The 20874-nt window shown below is 37.4% G+C and overlaps 1 protein-coding gene and 1 long non-coding RNA gene across 9 annotated transcripts in view; one reads left to right on the top strand and one right to left on the bottom strand.

The window, feature by feature from the left end:
* The window catches only part of PPFIA2 (PTPRF interacting protein alpha 2), a 656694-nt gene that overhangs the window by 582784 nt on the left and 53036 nt on the right, over positions 1 to 20874 (bottom strand). The window lies entirely within an intron of this gene.
* Positions 381 to 15401, top strand: LOC134932876 (uncharacterized). The gene is made up of 3 exons (XR_010179519.1): positions 381 to 934; positions 2269 to 2400; positions 13023 to 15401. It is a non-coding gene; the product is annotated as an uncharacterized LOC134932876 (long non-coding RNA).

The raw sequence follows: 20874 nt of genomic DNA, 5'->3' as shown, positions 1-20874 counted from the left end.
TTCCGGTCAGTCATCAATAAATACCGTCTGACCTATTAAATCTAGCTATTGGTGTCCGTGTCTTTATTTGTAGTGCTAAGCTAGCTTAAAGTTAAAGTGTAAGTGATCACAATAAAATGATGGGCGCCTTATAATTACTTTTGCACATTTGCTATCTGTAATACCATGGCTAGTTGTGGCACCTAGTTGTGGTCAGGGAGCCGAGAGTACAGCTAGTCTCAACATGCTGGGTCAATACACACAGGAGCAGGAACTCAGATTTGCAGAGGCACTGAATACACAGACAACAGTCATCAATGTTTTGGAACTTCATCAAATCAGCAATGCTGCTTCTGAGTGCATATCTAGCTTGTTTAGAACATGTTAAATGATCTGCTTGCGTAACCACAGCTTGTTCCTCAGTGAATTTATTCCACTTGTCTTATTTTAATGATATGGACTTCTAACTTTTGGATTACATGCTGTGACAGGGACAGCATGAACATACCTGGCATGAATAAACAGCAGGGTTGTGGTTGGAAATAATCCAGGCCAGGTATTCTGTTTGGTCAAGTCTAAGAAACAGTGAGCATGATGATTGCAGACACCTGTCAGCTTGTTTTAAAAAGGTATCAGACAGTAGGAGCAGGGCTCCTGATGGTGAACTAGTCGCCCAGGTGATAGGCCAAGTGGCTACTGTTAGGGCCCCTGGACCTCAGTGATCTCTGGAGAATTGACACCTATGTCTGGAAAGATCTGCTGTAAACTGTTTTGTGACCTGTGACTTGCTGGTAACTACAGATGTTCAGCTGTAAAACTGCCTGACTGAAAAAATACATCTTTTGTTTGGAACTTTTACCCGATGAACAGGATCCTTCTATTTGTGCTTGAAAGACTTTGCAGCCACACTATGGGGGAAGATTTATCAAAGCGTGGAGAGATAAAGTGGAGAAAGGTAAAGTACCAACCAATCAGTTGACTGGCTAACACATTATCTCTCTCCAATCTTTGATAAATCTCCTCTTAAAGGAGAGAGAGCAAACCTTCGAGAGAGATGAAGTGGAAAAGTTCCCCATAACATTCAATCAGCTTCTAGCTATCATTTATCTAGCACAATATATATGACAGTAGGTGACTGGATGCTATGGGAAACTTTATCTCTCTGGAAGGTTTGATACATCTCTCATTGCTTATAATTGCCTGTTGCTTGAACTACTGTACTTTTGCATATTTTTTATTTGCTATAATGTGTTGCTTTGTTTTTAAAACTTCTGCCATTAATATCCAAAACAAATTAATGGCATACACTGATAATCTGTTTATCATATATTTTGTCTTCTTTTGGTTTTGGTCCCTAATGTTCTTATACAGGGCCGGTCAAGGTCTCTTTGCACCCTAGGCAGAGTTTCAGCCTAGCACCCCCTAACCTGCAATGATTGACCTTACCCCTTAGCCTAACCCTAAGCATCCCCGGCATATTAACATTCAGGATGCCGACTGTCGGGATTCTGGAGTTGCCAGCATTCCGTCCGCCAGGATACCAACTACATCCTTTTAATTGTATGGGTATATTATTATTATTAATTAATTAATTTATTTATTTATTTAAATGGCGCCACACGGGATCCTTGTCTCCCAATTACAGAGTAAACAAATAAGCAAAACTTGAAGAAAGTGACTTACAGTTCAATACAACATAGGACAAGTACAGGGTATATAAACATAGCTGTGTCAGTAAACAGCACTGAAATAAGTATCAGGGTGGCAGAAAACCGAGGGATTTGGTGCCATCAAAGGGAGTATTGAAAAGAAGATAGGTTAAGTAAGAGACGGAAAAGAACATGAGGGAAGAGGACCCCGCTCGTGAGAGCTGGTATATATACACATATACTGTATATGCACAGACATACTGTACATATATTTGTATGCTCCTTATTGTGTTCCATCTCCCCCTCTGACCCGCATAAAGAAACATTCTTCAGTTTTTTTGCTAGATGAATTCAGTGGTGCCCCCCCAGTAGCCACCGCCCCCAGGCAGCTGCCTAATGGTAGAGCAGGTGCTGTTCTTATATATTGATATAGAACAGATATGTCCGACCTTATCTATCCAGCAAATAGGCCACACGAGATCATTGTTAAGTTATGACAGTGGTCATTAAGTTGTTTCCATGTATATGTTGCTACTTTTTAAAGGCAACATTCTTAAAGTATACACTGTGTCCAGTTGCTTCTACTGTTTTGAGATACATTGTAACACTGTATGCTGTTGTGTTTTTTTTTTTTTTTAAGTTTACAGCGGTACCTAGGTCACGCAGCCGAGACCAGCGATTTCACTTCCGCTTGACAGAGATGCAGGAAGTGTCCGGATGGTGCTGTGGGTGGCGTAACTGAGGAGAACGCCAGTGGGGGGAGGTCTATGGGGTAAGTATGGGTCTTTATTGCATTTTTTGTCACTTGTGTGTTGGTCTGAAGAAGGGGAGTATATACACACATACATACATACATACATACATACATACATACATACACAGATATCTCTACATTAGTGGGTGGGTGCCCAGGGGTCACTTGCAAACAGTTACCGCACGATTACCCTTCTCCAAATGAAGCAGCGCTGCTGGAGCTGCCAAGTCCAGGACACCTGTGCTCCTGTTCCTTGCTCGGGCAAAAGTATGTTCCCTCAGTGGTTTCCCAAAGTCTCCAGATGTCACCTACTAGACACTTTTCGGACAACAGCCCTTTATTAGAAACATGGTGAAAGTCCCAAGAGATCAGCTATATATACCCCTGACTTCAAGATGTGAATGATCAACACCAGTAGACCATTTTAAGTACAGACCAAAATTAGCTTTTATTTTAACGTAAGTAACAAGATAGAATTTTGAGAAACTCAAACCCTAAATAAATTAAAAAAGACTGGAAACAGACACACTTAGGTTTCTTTCACTGTTTAATTTAAATGAAAGGTGTTATATAGAGTTTAGCTCAAGAAAAGTAGTAAAGTAAATAATATTACAGTTATAAAGTCTAAAAAAAGGTGGTGTTCTACTATAGTTCCAAGAGCATTGAGGGAGAGATTCAGTTAGCAGTGATGTGTTGGCGAACACACAGTATATTTTCGGTTTTATAAACCCCAGTAGATCCTCTCTATATGCAGAAAATTAAGTGTTACCAACTATAATAAGACCCCTGTTTAGTGAAATGATTTGCACTAAATATAATAAGGCCTCTGATAATCAAAGGTTCTGACTATCACAAAAATGTAAAATATAAAATGATAAAAAGTCCTGATATCATTATTCAATAATTTGCTATTATTAGACATGCATACATTTAGTCAGAACGGTTTTCAATAAGTGGATTCAGTTTCTACAGACCTTGGCAATTTCACAGCCTGGACTTCCTCCTGCAGCCACTGAATGTGTATTCTAACACATAATTGGTTATTGATTGAAAAACTGTGTTCCACTATATTGCCGGTGGTTCAGCGTGAAGGATGGAGGAGAACGATTTCTTTAGCAAGTGCCCAATTGAAGGAACAAGACTATTTTCCATCTACAGTGCAAACCTCATAGCAAGGCATGAAATTAGACAAAAAAAAACAAAAACCCTGTACAATATATACTGCACTTTCATTTACATGCCTTCAGGCTAGCTAATACAGTCTATTATCTATAGCGTTTGAAATGAAAATACAATGGGAAGGGAGAACAAGGAAAATCTTGTTCCTGCTTGCATCTTTAATGTGCTCTCAGCTATCTAATTTACATGGATTTGATACAGCAAAGATTTTTTTTTTATCATTTGCCATTTTGGGAGGACACTAATAAGTGGCCGTATATTCAGATGCACACCAACCGCCTTTTGTGTACACAGCACTTTCCATTATTCACTGGCTGACTTGTAACTGTATCTATCAGTCTAATGCCACAAGTGCTGAGCAAAAATGTCTGGAAACAAAGACTCGCGAGGAATACTCGGAAGTACACCAGCCCTAGTAGAGAACACCAGATTGTCAGTAACAATGTTTTTATTTATTTGTACATTATGTCACGTAAGCAATAAATACAGGACTTAACCTAGGCTGGCAAGCTCTGTTGCTAACCTCACATACTGTAGAAGGTGAATGATGGAACTCTCCTATTGGATAAGTATATATGTAAAAAAAAAACCACACCACACCACATTTTTTTATGTTTAACCTCGCAAAAACGAAGATACAATTGTAATTCATTTTTATTAGATTGATAACTGTATAGGTAATCTGTCCCAAATATTATTAACAGTGCATCTGGAAAGTAATAACAGCGCTTCACTTTTTTCACATTTTGTTATGTTACAGCCTTATTCCAAAATGGAATAAATTAAATTTTTTCCTCAAAATTCTACACACAATACCCCATAATGACAACGTGAAAAAAAGTTTGTGAGAGATTTTTGCAAATCTATAAAAAAAACAAAAAAAAAACACATGTACATAAGTATTCACAGCCTTTGCCATGAAGCTCAAAATTGAGCTCAGGTGCGGCACACACCTGTTTATATAAGGTCCGACACTTGACAGTGCATGTCTGATCCCAAACCAAGCATGAAGTCAAAGGAATTGTCTATAGACCTCCGAGTCTTAGGGCACAAATCTGGGGAAGGGTACAGAAAAATATCTGCTGCTGCTTTGAAGGTCCCAATGAGCACATTGGCCTTCATCATCCATAAATGGAAGACGTTCGGAATCACCAGGACTCTTCTTAAGGCTGTCCAGCCATCTAAACTGAGCGATCAGGAGAGAAGGGCCCTAGTCAGGGAGGTGACCAAGAACCGAATGGTCACTCTGTCAGAGCTACAGCACTCCTCTGTGGAGAGAGGAGAACCTTCCAGAAGGACAACCATCTCTGCAGCAATCCACCAATCAGGCCTGTATGGTAGAGTGGCCAGTCGGAAGCCACTCCTTAGTAAACAGCACATGGCAGCCCACCTGGAGTTTGCCAAAATGCACCTGAAGGACTCTCAGACCATGAGAAACAAAATACTCTGGTCGATGAGACAAAGATTGAATCTTTGGCGTGAATACCAGGTGTCATGTTTGGAGGAAACCGGGCACCGCTCATCACCAGGACAATACCATCCCTACTTGTGAAGCATGGTGGTTGCAGCATCATGCTGTGGGGATGTTTTTCAGCGGCAGGAACTGGGAGACTAGTCAGGATAGAGAGAAAGATGAATGCAGCAATGTACGGAGACATCCTGGACGAAAAGTGTGTATGTACCTTATCTCGTCAATTGCATCTGCGCCTCTGTGCATATACACCATGGAACATGTGCACTGTTCGACTTTTTAGCAACTTAGACACATGTGCATGTGAAAAACGTCAACTCTTTTTCCCAAATTCCAGCATAGCATGTGATGCAGAATTAGGCCCCAAGTGAACAATGTGTAAATTTGTAATCACTGAAAAAAAAAAAAGGAGATGTAATAATGCATCTAATTCCTCAACCCAATTTACAAGGCACAGAAACAAAATGCCAACGTTAATGTCCCTTACTGTCCCTATATAACTGGAACTGCAAACTGAAGCCAGCCCATTCAGATCTCACTTTTACCCTGCCCGAAGGCAAGGCAAGACAAGTTATCAATAAGTGCTGCATCTTTGTACCTTTAGGAGGGGGGTGTAATAGGGTATGAGCCTGGAATAGTGCTGATCTTTCAGTCATTTTGCTGGGAGATGTAAAGCTGTGATTATTTAAAAAGCAGCTTTAAATCCCATTGGAAATAGCAACTTTTACAAACTTGTACCATATTATATTCCACGATTTGTGTATAAATAAATGATTAAGGGGGACATTTACTAAGCAGTGATAAGAGCAGAGAAGTTAGCCAGTGGAGAAGTTGCCCCCTCAACCAATCAGCAGCTCTGTATAATTTCACAGTATCACATATTATGCAGAGAAAAAGGACAACTCTTTGTTATGGGGCACTCTTACTGATAATCCAAAATTTAATTTTTATTATAGAAAATAGATTTACACAAACATACTCACATATAACATATATTTTAATGAGACAATTTCTGGTATGAATGGCTATGCCTCTAAAGATGTCTCCCTATTATATGCAACCTTCTGACTATGTTGAAGTTGTATCATAATTGTTGCAAATTTTTTGTTGTAAGTATTTAGTTACATTACTGCAAGTGACTGCTTGCAAAGAAACTAATCTATAACCTACTGCCAGAAACAAAGATAATAATTATGCACCTGTTACATATCTATCATGTGTGACACAAATCATTTGTGCAATATGGCAGCTATTGATCCCCAAGAATACATATATATGCACATATGATGTGGCTGAATTTGTTAATCAGTCACAGATATACATGTGTTTGACTTTGCAAAAATGTAAGAAGATTGTATAAATAGAAAGAAAAATGTCAGAAGGAAGGTGGGGAAAAAAGGGGTGAAAAATGCCTGGTTTCTGCTTTTGAAAATCTGCTTAGAAGCATCGAATTTCCAATGAGAGAACCACCTGGAGCACACACACCAATCCCAAGACCTGTATCTGCTGTTAACTTTTACTGCCCAATTAAGGGCAAAGTGACTGAGAGTACAGGGAAGAGGTCCCTAGCCAAGATAGAACACCTATATAGCTCAATTCTTATAGGCCCATTGAAAAATACTAAAAATACAAATACTTCATTTATGTGACCACTAGGTCACAATTACATTTGTAACATCCATGGAAAACACTCAAAATAAGGAAATTCCTTCTATATTTATTGTGGATATAAATCACAAGCACTAGGTTTGAATAAACAGTTACTAGGAAATATAGATTTCATATGCAGTAACATCCAGGATTTCTACTGTCCTCAATCATATCTGTTGACATCGAATTAAAGATGAGAGAATCCTTGGGCGTTTGTGCAAAATGAAAAAAGGTGTGCTTCTGCTGTCGGTATCTCAATAAATGAGTTAGGCTGATGAGAGAGCACCGAAAAGAGAAGAAAAGGGGATGAGAAAAAGAAACGGAAGATGAGAGGGAAAGGAAGAGATGTGATATATTGCTCCGTGAATGATTTTATGTCCTTATTGGTGTATCCAAGGATAAATAAATTGCATCTCAAATAGCCAAGTACCTAACCATTTTGCCCTCATATAGATTATAATTATTGTTGGCAATGAACATGCTATAAATTCTCACAGAATTGGGGTCCATAGGTTAGAAACAAACATGTATAAAACTTGGTACATATGCAATAAATACATAAAAAATTGCATCTAATTTGCAAACAGCGTCTTACATGCATGCCACCAATTATCACGCCTATAAATTGGAGATTATATTCCCACATAATCTATATGTATGTATCCATATTATTATGTAATTAGATAGAGATCTCCATTAGTTACGTGATATTCACTGCTAATTTAAATCAAATAAAATTGAAAATATATTAACTTATCTGCTGCAAATTCTCTAGGAACAATTGTTTGAACCTGCGTCCCTGACAAAGCCGCCCAGGTGAAACGTGCACGTCGGATACACGGCGCACGTGCATGTCACCTTCACTGCCCCTGCTGCCTCTATACACAGACCCGGAGCAATAGTGGTGAGCCGCACGCTGTCAGCGACGGCTACACATGCTGTCCTTGCCAGACGGGGAGCGGAGAATTGCTGCAATCAGACCCGTCCTCAATAGCTCGGAGTGACTGTTACCTCTGCGGCTCCTGTGATTAGGATCGGGTTGGAGGGGGTGAGCCATATACCGCCAGACCCGTCCTATAATATCTTTATTGACAGCTATCACTGATTACCCCTCATATGGGGGCTGGATTGTGAGAGTATCCTACAATAAAACCCGGGAGTACCGTGTCAACTACATCTGATGGACGCAGGTTCAAACAATTGTTCCTAGAGAATTTGCAGCAGATAAATTAATATATTTTCAATTTTATTTGATTTAAATTAGCAGTGAATATCACGTAACTAATGGAGATCTCTATCTAATTACATAATAATATGGATACATACATATAGATTATGTGGGAATATAATCTCCAATTTATAGGCGTGATAATTGGTGGCATGCATGTAAGACGCTGTTTACAAATTAGATGCAATTTTTTATGTATTTATTGCATATGTACCAAGTTTTATACATGTTTGTTTCTAACCTATGGACCCCAATTCTGTGAGAATTTATAGCATGTTCATTGCCAACAATAATTATAATCTATATGAGGGCATAATGGTTAGGTACTTGGCTATTTGAGATGCAATTTATTTATCCTTGGATACACCAATAAGGACATAAAATCATTCACGGAGCAATATATCACATCTCTTCCTTTCCCTCTCATCTTCCGTTTCTTTTTCTCATCCCCTTTTCTTCTCTTTTCGGTGCTCTCTCATCGGCCTAACTCATTTATTGAGATACCGACAGCAGAAGCACACCTTTTTTTCATTTTGCACAAACGCCCAAGGATTCTCTCATCTTTAATTCAATGTCGACAGATATGATTGAGGACAGTAGAAATCCTGGATGTTACTGCATATGAAATCTATATTTCCTAGTAACGGTTTATTCAAACCTAGTGCTTGTGATTTATATCCACAATAAATATAGAAGGAATTTCCTTATTTTGAGTGTTTTCCATGGATGTTACAAATGTAATTGTGACCTATTGGTCACATAAATGAAGTATTTGTATTTTTAGTATTTTCCAATGGGCCTATAAGAATTGAGCTATATAGGTGTTCTATCTTGGCTAGGGACCTCTTCCCTGTACTCTCAGTCACTTTGCCCTTAATTGGGCAGTAAAAGTTAACAGCAGATACAGGTCTTGGGATTGCTGTGTGTGCTCCAGGTGGTTCTCTCATTGGAAATTCGATGCTTCTAAGCAGATTTTCAAAAGCAGAAACCAGGCATTTTTCACCCCTTTTTTCCCCACCTTCCTTCTGACATTTTTATTTCTATTTAAACAATCTTCTTACATTTTTGCAAAGTCAAACACATGTATATCTGTGACCGATTAACAAATTCAGCCACATAATATGTGCATATATATGTATATATTGTACTAACTACTTTAAAACCATCTATGCATTCTTGGGGATCAATAGCTGCCATATTGCACAAATGATTTATGTCACACATGATAGATATGTAACAGGTGTATAATTGTTATATTTGTTTCTGGCAGTAGGTTACAGATTAGTTTCTTTGCAAGCAATCACTTGCAGTAATGTAACTAAATACTTAAAACAAAAAATTTACAACAATTATGATACAACAACTTAAACATAGTCAGAAGGTTGCATATAATAGGGAGACATCTCTAGAGGCATAGCCATTCACACCAGAAATTATCTCATTAAAATATATGTTATATGTGAGTATGTTTGTGTAAGTCTATTTTCTATAATAAAAGTTAAGTTTTAGATTATCAGTAAGAGTGCCTCATAAAAAAGAGTTGCCCTTTTTCTCAACATAATATGTGATCTGTTCTTTACAACTTGAGGGAGCACCGCCGGCCTTTCTATTTGTTAATTTAGAAATTTGTTACTCCCATAGGAAGTGGGTATTATCTTAGTATAAAATATTGTCCTTCTGCATTCCGGCTTACATATATACTTTACCTACATAAGGTTAGCCCAGTGTGCTTTTCACCCCCACAACTAATCTACATTTTATAGTATGAAAATTATAGATGTTACTCCAGTGCTGATTGGTTGCCATGGGCAACTTCTCCACTGGCTCACTTCTTCGCTCTTATCACTGCTTAGTAAATGTCCCCTTATGTCTAGTATCCAACAGCTGGTTATATTTCTTAAACAGCATAAAAAGTTTACCAATAAAAGTAACATTTGGTTTAGTTGGCATCCAACCAGTATGAGTCAGCATTTAATTGTGTACTGTACAGAGTATGTGAATTAAAATAAGCTAATCGACCCTGTTCAAAAAGTTAGAAAAATAAATTTTCTTCAAAGGAGGGTTTGTTATAAAAATATCAGCGTTTTGACAAACTTAATTGTACATTATTCAGCTCATCTTTAATCCACAACAAGAGAGGCTGCTGACTCTTACATATACTACTGAAGCACAACCCAGCCCAGTACCAGAAGTGATATATAGAAGTGTTCATATAGCCCAGCCCATATAGAAGTAGATAAAGAGCAGCTTTCTGTCAAAGTGACAGGTACCACACCCCCTTTCTCCTGGTGCACGCCCCCTTTAATATTAAATTATAGTGTTCGATATAGCTTTTATACAAAATTTAATGTAAAATTTATAGAGCTCGATATTAAACTGTATTAAAAGATAATGGCTTTGAAAAGAATGTCACATATATGACACAAAAATAATAATAATAAAAAAATATATATATATTTTAAAGTAACACAAAATGTTCTCACATTCCAGCAGCTAAAACTTCATGCCATGTCACATATGGTCCTATTTAAAAATCATACCATGTCACACATGGTACTGATTTAAAAAGCATATTGATTTTAAAGACAGTGTCCATTTTCTTAGATGCACAGAAGCACAAAAGGGTTCTCACATTCCAGCAGCTAAAATTTCATGCCATGTCACAACTGGTACGGATTTAAAAAAGCGTATTGATTTTAATGACCATATAACAAAAGCATCTGGTTATTATTAATGTAAACATGCAAAATAACAAACACAGTTTCAAACGTGTTTCAAGCCCATGTGGAATATTTAATAGCAATACTACATAGCCTTTTTCTTTTTTATTATGAATTAAAGAGCATTTAGAAAATTCGAATTTATATTATACAACAGTGCTGGGACATTTTCAGACATGATTCATATATGCATACATATATATGTGCAAAACAAGCTGTACTTTGACATTCTTGCACATTATTTTTGCAGACGTTTGACCACAATGAGCCATGAGGCACTACATGCCTCTGTGACATAACTAGTTAACAAATTGATGGGCGAATATTAGAATTCTGCCTTTCCATTATCTAGGAACTAATGACCTCAATGAGCCATGAGGCACGACATGTCTCTGTGGCATAACTAGTTAACAAATTGATGGATCGACCTCAATGAGCCATGAGGCACTACATGCCTCTGTGGCATAACTAGTTAACAAATTGATGGTCGAATATTAGAATTCTGCCTTTCCATTATCTAGGAACTAATGACCTCAATGAGCCATGAGGCACGACATGCCTCTGTGGCATAACTAGTTAACAATTTGATATAGCAAACCTTTTGGTAAATTGGGTTGAACAGGATTATCCATGCTTAGTGAATACATACCAAAATGCATAGACAATGAGGCAAAACTGTTGCAGGGCATACTGGTATGTGTAGTTCAACAACAGCTCGATGACTGAAGGTTCACCTCCCCATGTTTTAAAGATGATCTAGGAACTAATGACCACAATGAGCCATGAGGCACGACATGCCTCTGTGGCATAACTAGTTAACAAATTGTTGGACCAGCCTCAATGAGCCATGAGACACTACATGCCTCTGTGGCATAACTAGTTAACAATTTGATATAGCAAACCTTTTGGTAAATTGGGTTGAACAGGGTTATCCATGCTTAGTGAATACATACCAAAATGCATAGACAATGAGGCAAAACTGTTGCAGGGCATACTGGTATGTGTAGTTCAACAACAGCTCGATGACTGAAGGTTCACCTCCCCATGTTTTAAAGATGATCTAGGAACTAATGACCACAATGAGCCATGAGGCACTACATGCCTCTGTGGCATAACTAGTTAACAAATTGATGGGCCGAATATTAGTTACTGTTTATTACAATTAAAACATATTATTTAGAGGGTTTCTCTGCTGTAACCATTTGGTATAACCAACATGACCATGATTTATGATTATTTGTATATCTACATCTACTGTAAGTTATAAATGATAAATCTGTGTTCTCCACCTGGAATTAGTAAACTTTTCTTACAACTGTTATCAAAGGATATATAATGTAGAGTGCCTAACAAATCATCACTTAGTATTTGCATTTAGTAATAATACTGGACTTTGCTGTGAAAGTATGAAAATATATCACCCCTACACTGTGAAAGCAAAGTTTAAACAGTTATAAAATTAGATTGCATACCTAACTAAAAATAAATTATTTGTGAATGAATCATCTCAATCATGGTCATGTTGTGTTTCATTTATGCATAATGTTATTTTACAAGTTTTTCCAGTAAAACTTAATGTTAGCATTGTAAACATGTGCTTCTAACTACCAAACACTTTAAAAATTAACATCTGACTACATACGTTATGTTAAATGCATCATTAAAGCAATCATCAAATGGCATTTTATTGCATAGTGCAAAAGTCCCCAGCAAAGCAGAAAAATTGTGATGTTTATTTCACAATGTTTCTATATATTGCTTAGTGCACAGCTGTTTCTGATGTCACTCAGTGGGCCGCAGTTTGAACAGTGGCATGGAGCGTGAGGGAGAGGTTACTAATTACCCAAGCCCGGGTCAGTTGGTACTCAATGGAATGCAGTATTAGCGCCTTTTTTATTGTGGTAATTTTTAATTCTTATACTTAGTTCTGGATACATGACGCGATCAGTGTAATAATTTCAGAAATGAAGAAAATAAGTGTTTTAAGACTTGTCCAGAGTAGAAACGTCTGTAAATCTTGCACCAACTTGTAGCCTTAAGTTATTAGAGTACTGGGACCTCTTCTCTAAGCACTGAATGAAAGTCTATGAGGGGGCAGGATGGTGATCCAAAGTTACTTCTACCATCCATAACTATGTATGATGGTGGGCGTTACATCTACCAGACATCAACAATTACAATGGATAACATGCAGATATAATTCGCAGTTTATAGGTTAACTTGGCTTGTGTATTATAATAGTGGTAAAAAGCGATCTATTTGTCTTTATGCGATTATCTATATTCTCAGAAAGGACGATTGTAGAATTATTTAATGACATGCTGACAAGGCCGACAGCTTACACTATTTCATTTAAAGCATTTGGTAATAAAAAAAATCCTATTTTTTACAGGGCTTCCAATGCTAATACCGGCAGCAAATTCAAATGGGTGTATCAACATGGAAGATCCCAGAAGGCTAAACCACAGCAGTGTGTAGGAGTTGCAGATACTGTACCACGGCCCTGTGTAGAAAACATATATTTCATTTTACACCTAATCTTTTATTAATTTTATTAAGTGTTTTTAAAGTAAATATGGGTAGACTAAGATGCATGACTAATAACTACGCCTGCTGAATGCTGGAATTGGTTATCAAAAGCTACCAAGACTGTGCCCTTCCTCTGCATTGAGACAATCAATCATTGATGAGCGCGTTCTACCAGCAGCCTATTCTCCAGCCTAGAGAATGCCAGGGACACCAATCCTATGGGGCCGGGAACAGTTTATTCTTCCTGACAAATGCATAGTGGTGCGCTTATCAATATGTAAAACGGAATATTATTATTGTTGGCACTAGCGCACAGCCCAAAGCCAGTAACCATCCTTATCCACCCTGACCCGTGCTTAATATAGGTTCTCGCACATATCATCACATGTTCCATCGCTATGGGACACAAACACTAAGTTGTACAAACACATGTGAAATAATACACATGCACATAAAGCTTCAGTTATTAATCCTTTAAAAATTGCGAATGCAATCAGCTTCACAAAACAATACAACCCTATAGGTTTTTTTTGTTTTGTTTTTTTAAGCCCAGCAATGTGTTGACTATCAGTCTGATATGCTGCTAAATACCATTTTAAGAAATCTTTGTATGGCCAAGGCCTTCTGCCACTTTACAAATGTATTAATCCTGCACTGGTTTAATTTTACACAAAAATTTCTGCGGAGAGGAAAAATACAGGCAAGATGCAACCGCATTGGAACCGACAGGTTAAGGTGAGCGATGCATGTCATTGTATTGGGACTTCAAAAACATTTTCTATATAGGGGAGAAAATCACTTCAGCCAGCATTGGAGTCTCCTAATAACCTGCAGGTTGGGTGAAAAGTTACACAAGACCCAGAATATTATCAAACAAAACTACTGTATATGTACACTTGTCACCTGCACAGCGTTGGTAGCTATAATGTGTGTTGAACTAATATTTGACCCATTCATTTGTTAACTAGTTATGCCACAGAGGCATGTAGTGCCTCATGGCGCATTCAGGTCATTAGTTCCTAGATAATGGAAAGGCTGAATTCTTATCAATATTGGTAGATCAGTGATAACGGCAGCTGCCGTGAGCAGCCAAAATTTAAATTTTAATATTAAAAGAAAATGTAATAAAACTTTTAAAAAACACCAAGTTTGCAAGGAAATATCTTGCCAAGACTCTGAACTGCGGGCTTAAAAACTCATTAAAAAATATCCCCAGTCATGGGGAGAAGATGCAATTTAACCAAAATATTTTGCCAAAGAAGAGCAGCGACACTAGCCACATGCTCTGAGAGTAGAATTAAAAGCTAACGTTTCTGTTTAACTAATGTGGGGGGAAAAATAAAAAATGTAAAGTAAAAATAGATAACATTTAATTGAAACAACCAATGTATTAAGCAATGCTTTATTCTAGAATGAAGAATGTTTTTGTTGCATTTTAAGATCAAACAAATGCAGCTTGACATTTGAACAAGAAAATTATGCCTGAGAATGCAAAGAAAATAAAAATAAATTACAACTTGTTTTGTACATATATATCTATGTTTATAATGTATACATATAGGACACATGTCTGAACATGATCTAATTTTAAACATGTCATTTGTGATTTTATGCGTGAGAATGTAAAAAAGTTCAACTTGTTTTATACATATATATGTATACATATAGGAAACATGTCTGCACATTACAGTTCAACTTGTTTTGTACATATATATGTATACATATAGGAAACATGTCTGCACATTACCTTATTTTAAATATGTCATTTGTGATTTTTCAGCATCAAAGCTTAAGGTAAGTCAATTCAAGGTATATATATACACAATGTATGTGTATACATAGCGTGTCTGGCTATATACATTGAAATAACTTTAAAACATGGGGTGGGGAACCATCAGACCTCCGTCTGTTGTTGAACTACACATACCAGTATGCCCTGCAACAGTTTTGCCTCATTGGTTAAGTGTTTTGGTATGTATTCACTAAGCAGGGATAACCCTGTTCAACCCAATTTACCAAACGGTTACAGCAGAGAAACCCTCTAAATGATGTTTTAATTGTAATAAACAGTAAATAATATTCGGCCCATCAATTTGTTAACTAGTTATGCCACAGAGGCATGTAGTGCCTCATGGCTCATTGTGGTCATTAGTTCCTAGATCATCTTTAAAACATGGGGAGGTGAACCTTCAGTCCTCGATCTGTTGTTAAACTACACATACCAGTATGCCCTGCAACAGTTTTGCCTCATTGTCTATGCATTTTGGTATGTATTCACCAAGCATGGATAACCCTGTTCAACCCAATTTACCAAAAGGTTACAGCAGAGAAACCCTCTAAATGATATGTTTTAATTGTAATAAACAGTAACTAATATTCGGCCCATCAATTTGTTAACTAGTTATGCCACAGAGGCATGTAGTGCCTCATGGCTCATTGTGGTCATTAGTTCCTAGATCATCTTTAAAACATGGGGAGGTGAACCTTCAGTCCTCGAGCTGTTGTTGAACTACACATACCAGTATGCCCTGCAACAGTTTTGCCTCATTGTCTATGCATTTTGGTATGTATTCACTAAGCATGGATAACCCTGTTCAACCCAATTTACCAAAAGGTTTGCTATATCAAATTGTTAACTAGTTATGCCACAGATGCATGTAGTGCCTCATGGCTCATTGAGGTCAACCATTGAGGTCATTAGTTACTAGATAATGGAAAGGCAGAATTCTAATATTCGACCATCAATTTGTTAACTAGTTATGCCACAGAGGCATGTAGTGCCTCATGTCTCATTAAGGTCGATCCACCAATTTGTTAACTAGTTATGCCACAGAGGCATGTAGTGCCTCATGGCTCATTGTGGTCAACCGTTTGCAAAAAATAACGTGTGAGAATGTCTAAGTACAGCTTGTTTTGCACATATATATGTATGCATATATGAATCATGTCTGAACATGTCCCAGCACTGTTGTATAATATAAATTAGAATTTTCTAAATGCTCTTTAATTCATAATAAAAAAGAAAAAGGCTATGTAGTATTGCTATTAAATATTCCACATGGGCTTGAAAAACGTTTGAAACGGTGTTTGTTATTTTGCATGTTTACATTAATAATAACCAGATGCTTTTGTTATATGGTCATTTTGAAACTGTGTTTGTTATTTTGCATGTTTACATTAATAATAACAACCAGATGCTTTTGTTATATGGTCATTAAAATCAATACGCTTTTTTAAATCAGTACCAGTTATGACATGGCATGAAATTTTAGCTGCTGGAATGTGAGAACCCTTTTGTGTTTCCGTGCATCTAAGAAAATGGACACGGTCATTAAAATCAATATGCTTTTTAAATCAGTACCATGTGTGACATGGTATGATTTTTAAATAGTACCATATGTGACATGGCATGAAGTTTTAACTGCTGGAATGTGAGAACATTTTGTGTTACTTTAAAATATATATTTTTTATAATTTTTTTTTGTGTCATATGTGACATTCTTTTCAAAGCCATTATCTTTTAATACAGTTTAATATCGAGCTCTATAAATTTTATATTACATTTTGTATAAAAGCGATATCAAACACTATAATTTAATATTAAAGGGGGCGTGCCCCAGGAGAAAGGGGGTGTGGTACCTGTCCCTTTGACAGAAAGCGGTTCTTTATCTACTTATAGAAGTGTTCTCTACGTTGCAACATTGCAAAACTGCCTATGTACCAGTCTATGAGGTTAATCCAACTGCAGACGAAGGGTGCGAGCTGCCGTTGCAATGGCACCGCATCTCGCACCCCTTGCAGACCGATCTCCCCCTGAATTTGCACAATTTTATATGCAGCCCTATGGGGCCATAAAGAAATAGTGCGATTCTGAGCTGCCGTATAAAGTGCGGCCGGAGGGAAATCAATTGTTTTTGGGCTCCCGCAGCTCCCATCTAAATTGATGGGAGCTATGAAAATGCACCAATTGGCGCAAGTTCAGTGGGTGCCCATTATTTCTGCCACCACCCTTCTGATGTGGAGAGTAGAAATCTGGCCAAAGTCAGTCTTTTGGGCGCCCATACTGCCGTTACGGCAGCATGACCAATAATTTTAGAGGTGAATTTTAGCACATCAAGTGTGAGAAGTAATGGGCGCCCCTGGCACTTAAGTCCATAGAAATAGGGAAAATTTCAGTGTATTTTATCCAAACACAAAGCTCCAATTTAAACAGCTTAACAGAATACAAAAATACATTTGTTTGATAAAGTAATCAAGTTTAAACAAATTCCAGTATTCCAAGACAGATACGATGCTATTAACTATTTAAAAAGTTATCGCTCTTGGCTATTACCCACAGTACTGCCAATTCAAATTCAATTACATTCAAAAATGTTGGTTCCCCAATATGACCAAATGTAATATGCTTGCTGAATATAGAATAAAATGGGGAATATAGCATATTGCTAGGTATACCATGTACTGTTAATCGTTGAATTTCACATTTAGACTTTAGTAGAATCTAGTAACACTAGTGGCGTACGAACATGCGCCTGAAAAATCTATCACACTGCTGAGTGACAAAGGAAATCCCAGTGGGTTCCATTCATTTTAGATTTCAAGATATTTGTAAGTGACAATAGTCCTATGTGCGATGACACTGTATTGGATGTCTGTGACTTTATTAGTCTGAATTGTGATGTTGACTAGTATAGACAGTATTGGAGTACAGGACACTGATTGGATAACACAACAATATGCAGTATTAAGTTAAATAAATGAACAGAGCCCCATTTTTCATATATACCGTGACACATATACTAAACTGTTCAATATGCTTATAATACCTTGCCCACCAATTCCCCTAATGCCCACCAAATCCGCTGTCCAGACTTAAACTGAAATGAATATACAGCATTTTATACACATTTGTCAATGCTTTATTTCTTAGATAGATCCTTTCACTATGAAACAAATTCATTTTAGGCCACCTCAAACCCTAGCTATTAGAAAAAGATCTGAGGACATGAATGCCTGAGCCTGGATAAGTTACCGATAAAAGCTGTAGCACTGGCCACAACTGTAGGTCAGGCAAAGGAACCAAGGCTATGTTGCATATTAAAGAAAAATGTGGGGACTTCTTCAGATTATCCGAAACGCCAACATTAAAACAGGAAGAAGCTGTACAGACTCAGGGGTCTATTTACTAAGCCTTGGATGGAGATAAAGTCAACAGAGATAAAGTACCAGCCAACCGTCTCCTAACTGACAAGTCACAGGCTGGGTTTGAAAAATGACAGTTAGGAGGTGATTGGCTGGTACTTTATCTCCATGAGCTTTATCTCCATCCAAGGTTTAGTAAATAGACCCCTCAGTTCTTTTGTCTGCTGGTCCACTGTAGCAACTGCCGCCCTCCAACAAATCACTAATAGCATCTTACTGATGCTCACACAGCTGCTGCAAGCACCAACAAACATGCCACATTCAAAGTCTGTCTGGCAGCATCGTTTACTATTATTTCATGAGTGATAAGAATGGAAAGGTAAAGGTACAGTATGTAGTAGTATCTGCGCACCTTCACCTTTCTGTATATATGTATGTGTATGTGTGTGTGTATATATATATATATATATATATATATATATATATATATATATATATATATATGTATGTATCTATCTATCAACCAATCAAATTCCAGGAATTATCTTCAAGACTGTGCAAGATAAATGAGAAGTAGAATCTGATTGGTCGCTATGGGCAACATCCCATCTTAAATAGAACTTCCATCTTAGTAAAATTTACCCCATAGTATATATTTATTTACCACACAGGGACGTGCGGTGAGCTAAATGGCTCAGGAGGCACTGGATAACCCCAGAGCCCGATTTACATGCAATATATGAGCCAAAGTGTACACCTGGGCATTATACACAGGTGCAGCAGTATATACATGTGGGCATTATACACAGGTGCAGCAGTATAAACTCCTAGAAATACAGTGAGTTTTGATCAAAGATGTGCGGAAAAGATAGACAGGGGGGGGGGGGGGGCACTGCCTCACCTGCCATAGACTTTTTACTCCAGTTTGGGCTATAAAAATTATTAGAATAATGCAAAGAAGATACGTCAAACAAATTAACAGTATTTTTCATATATTTTATTCAGTCAAATTCTGGTTTAAATGTAAGTATGACAGGAAAGGCTCTGCCTCACCTGCCTGACCCCACCGCACGTCACTGAGCACCAGTGTATAGTCCATGCACCCAGCTAAAATTGTTTGTAGTGCTATATATTTATTGTGTACAATACAAACAGAGAGACTCAATAACAATATGATCACATGGTATGAATAAAATTGGGGAGTCTTCTCAGCCTTTGATAGAGAGAATGAAATTCAATGGTCCATAACAATAAGCAAATAATTATATTTTCACCAGATAGTGTTTCAATAAAGTTATAACTTAAAACATTGCAATTAACAAATACTTTCACTTCGTAAACATTAAAATGCTCTTTCCAAATAAAATATAGCTTACAGCTAAATATTTTTTTCCAACTTTAGCCTAATTTACCATAGCACAGGGCTAGACATGTTATACTTCATTTCCTGACATATTACACTTACTAGCAATAAACACTTATTCATCTCAAACCAATCTGCTATACACAGTCATCCGTCTATAAGGATGGGATCCTTTATTCAGAAAGATGCTCTACAGAAATCTCTAAAAATAAAAGTTAATACGTAAATTATTTCTGCTTCGTTGTTGGAATATGAAACTGCTTCCTCCTACAGGAGTCCCTGCCAAACCATGTCATAAGGAGCAAAATTCTACAGCAGTGGCGGAGAAGAGGGTGTTGATTTTTTGAATGTCCTTGAGGAAATGTTAGGCACGGCGCTCCTGTATTACAGAGAATCTTCTTAATAATCAAAACTCCAAGTCGCAACAAATAGATTCCATACTTGTATATACTTGCTTTGAATTAGGGTTCTATTTATTATTGGAGACTATTGGGCAGCAGTAACGATCATTCATTATTGTGGTATAACAAAGCAATACTTGGAGGTCTATTTAGCAATAATCGAGATATTGACTCGAATACTTTCGTCCAACATTGTTGCATTTATTAGCATTTTTTACTCACCTTTTGCTGCTACGCAGAAAAAAAGTGTGTCTTATTTACATTGCTATGTGAATAAGACGCATAAACAGATTATGCAGCTTAAAAGGATATGTGGCATACCTATATTCTGTGTTTACAACTGCAGCTGTGTACGAAATGCTACGTTACAGTGTCAGTGGAATACAGCCACCACTGACTATGTAATGTAGCGTTTCCTATGCAGATACAGCCGCACACAGAATATAGGATTGCCGCATATCATCATAATTAGAGTAGTCTTTTTGGGTTTCTTATTCACATAGCAATGCTAATAAGGCACATTTTTGGGAGAAAAAGAAGCACACAAACACACTTGACATTAGTAGACTCATTCAGGACTAGGGCTATTTAATGTGACTGCAGCAACAACAGAGGACACATCTGTATTTATCATCCAAGGGAGGCCAAAGCAAAACCTGTGCAGTCTGCACTAGCAGTGCAGGTTTGGAATTCCGGGTTTTCCAAGCTGCACTAATCCAGCAGCAACTCATCACTGAGAGACAGGACGGTTTTAAACTCTTGTACACCTAGTTTTCTGTGCATGGATGCTGAATAGCATTCAGTTAGTA

Source organism: Pseudophryne corroboree, chromosome 6 (assembly GCF_028390025.1).
Source record: "Pseudophryne corroboree isolate aPseCor3 chromosome 6, aPseCor3.hap2, whole genome shotgun sequence".
NCBI classification, from domain to species: Eukaryota; Metazoa; Chordata; class Amphibia; order Anura; family Myobatrachidae; genus Pseudophryne; species Pseudophryne corroboree.
Note: the sequence above shows the minus strand (reverse complement) of the source record. Positions and strands in the feature narration are given on the sequence as shown.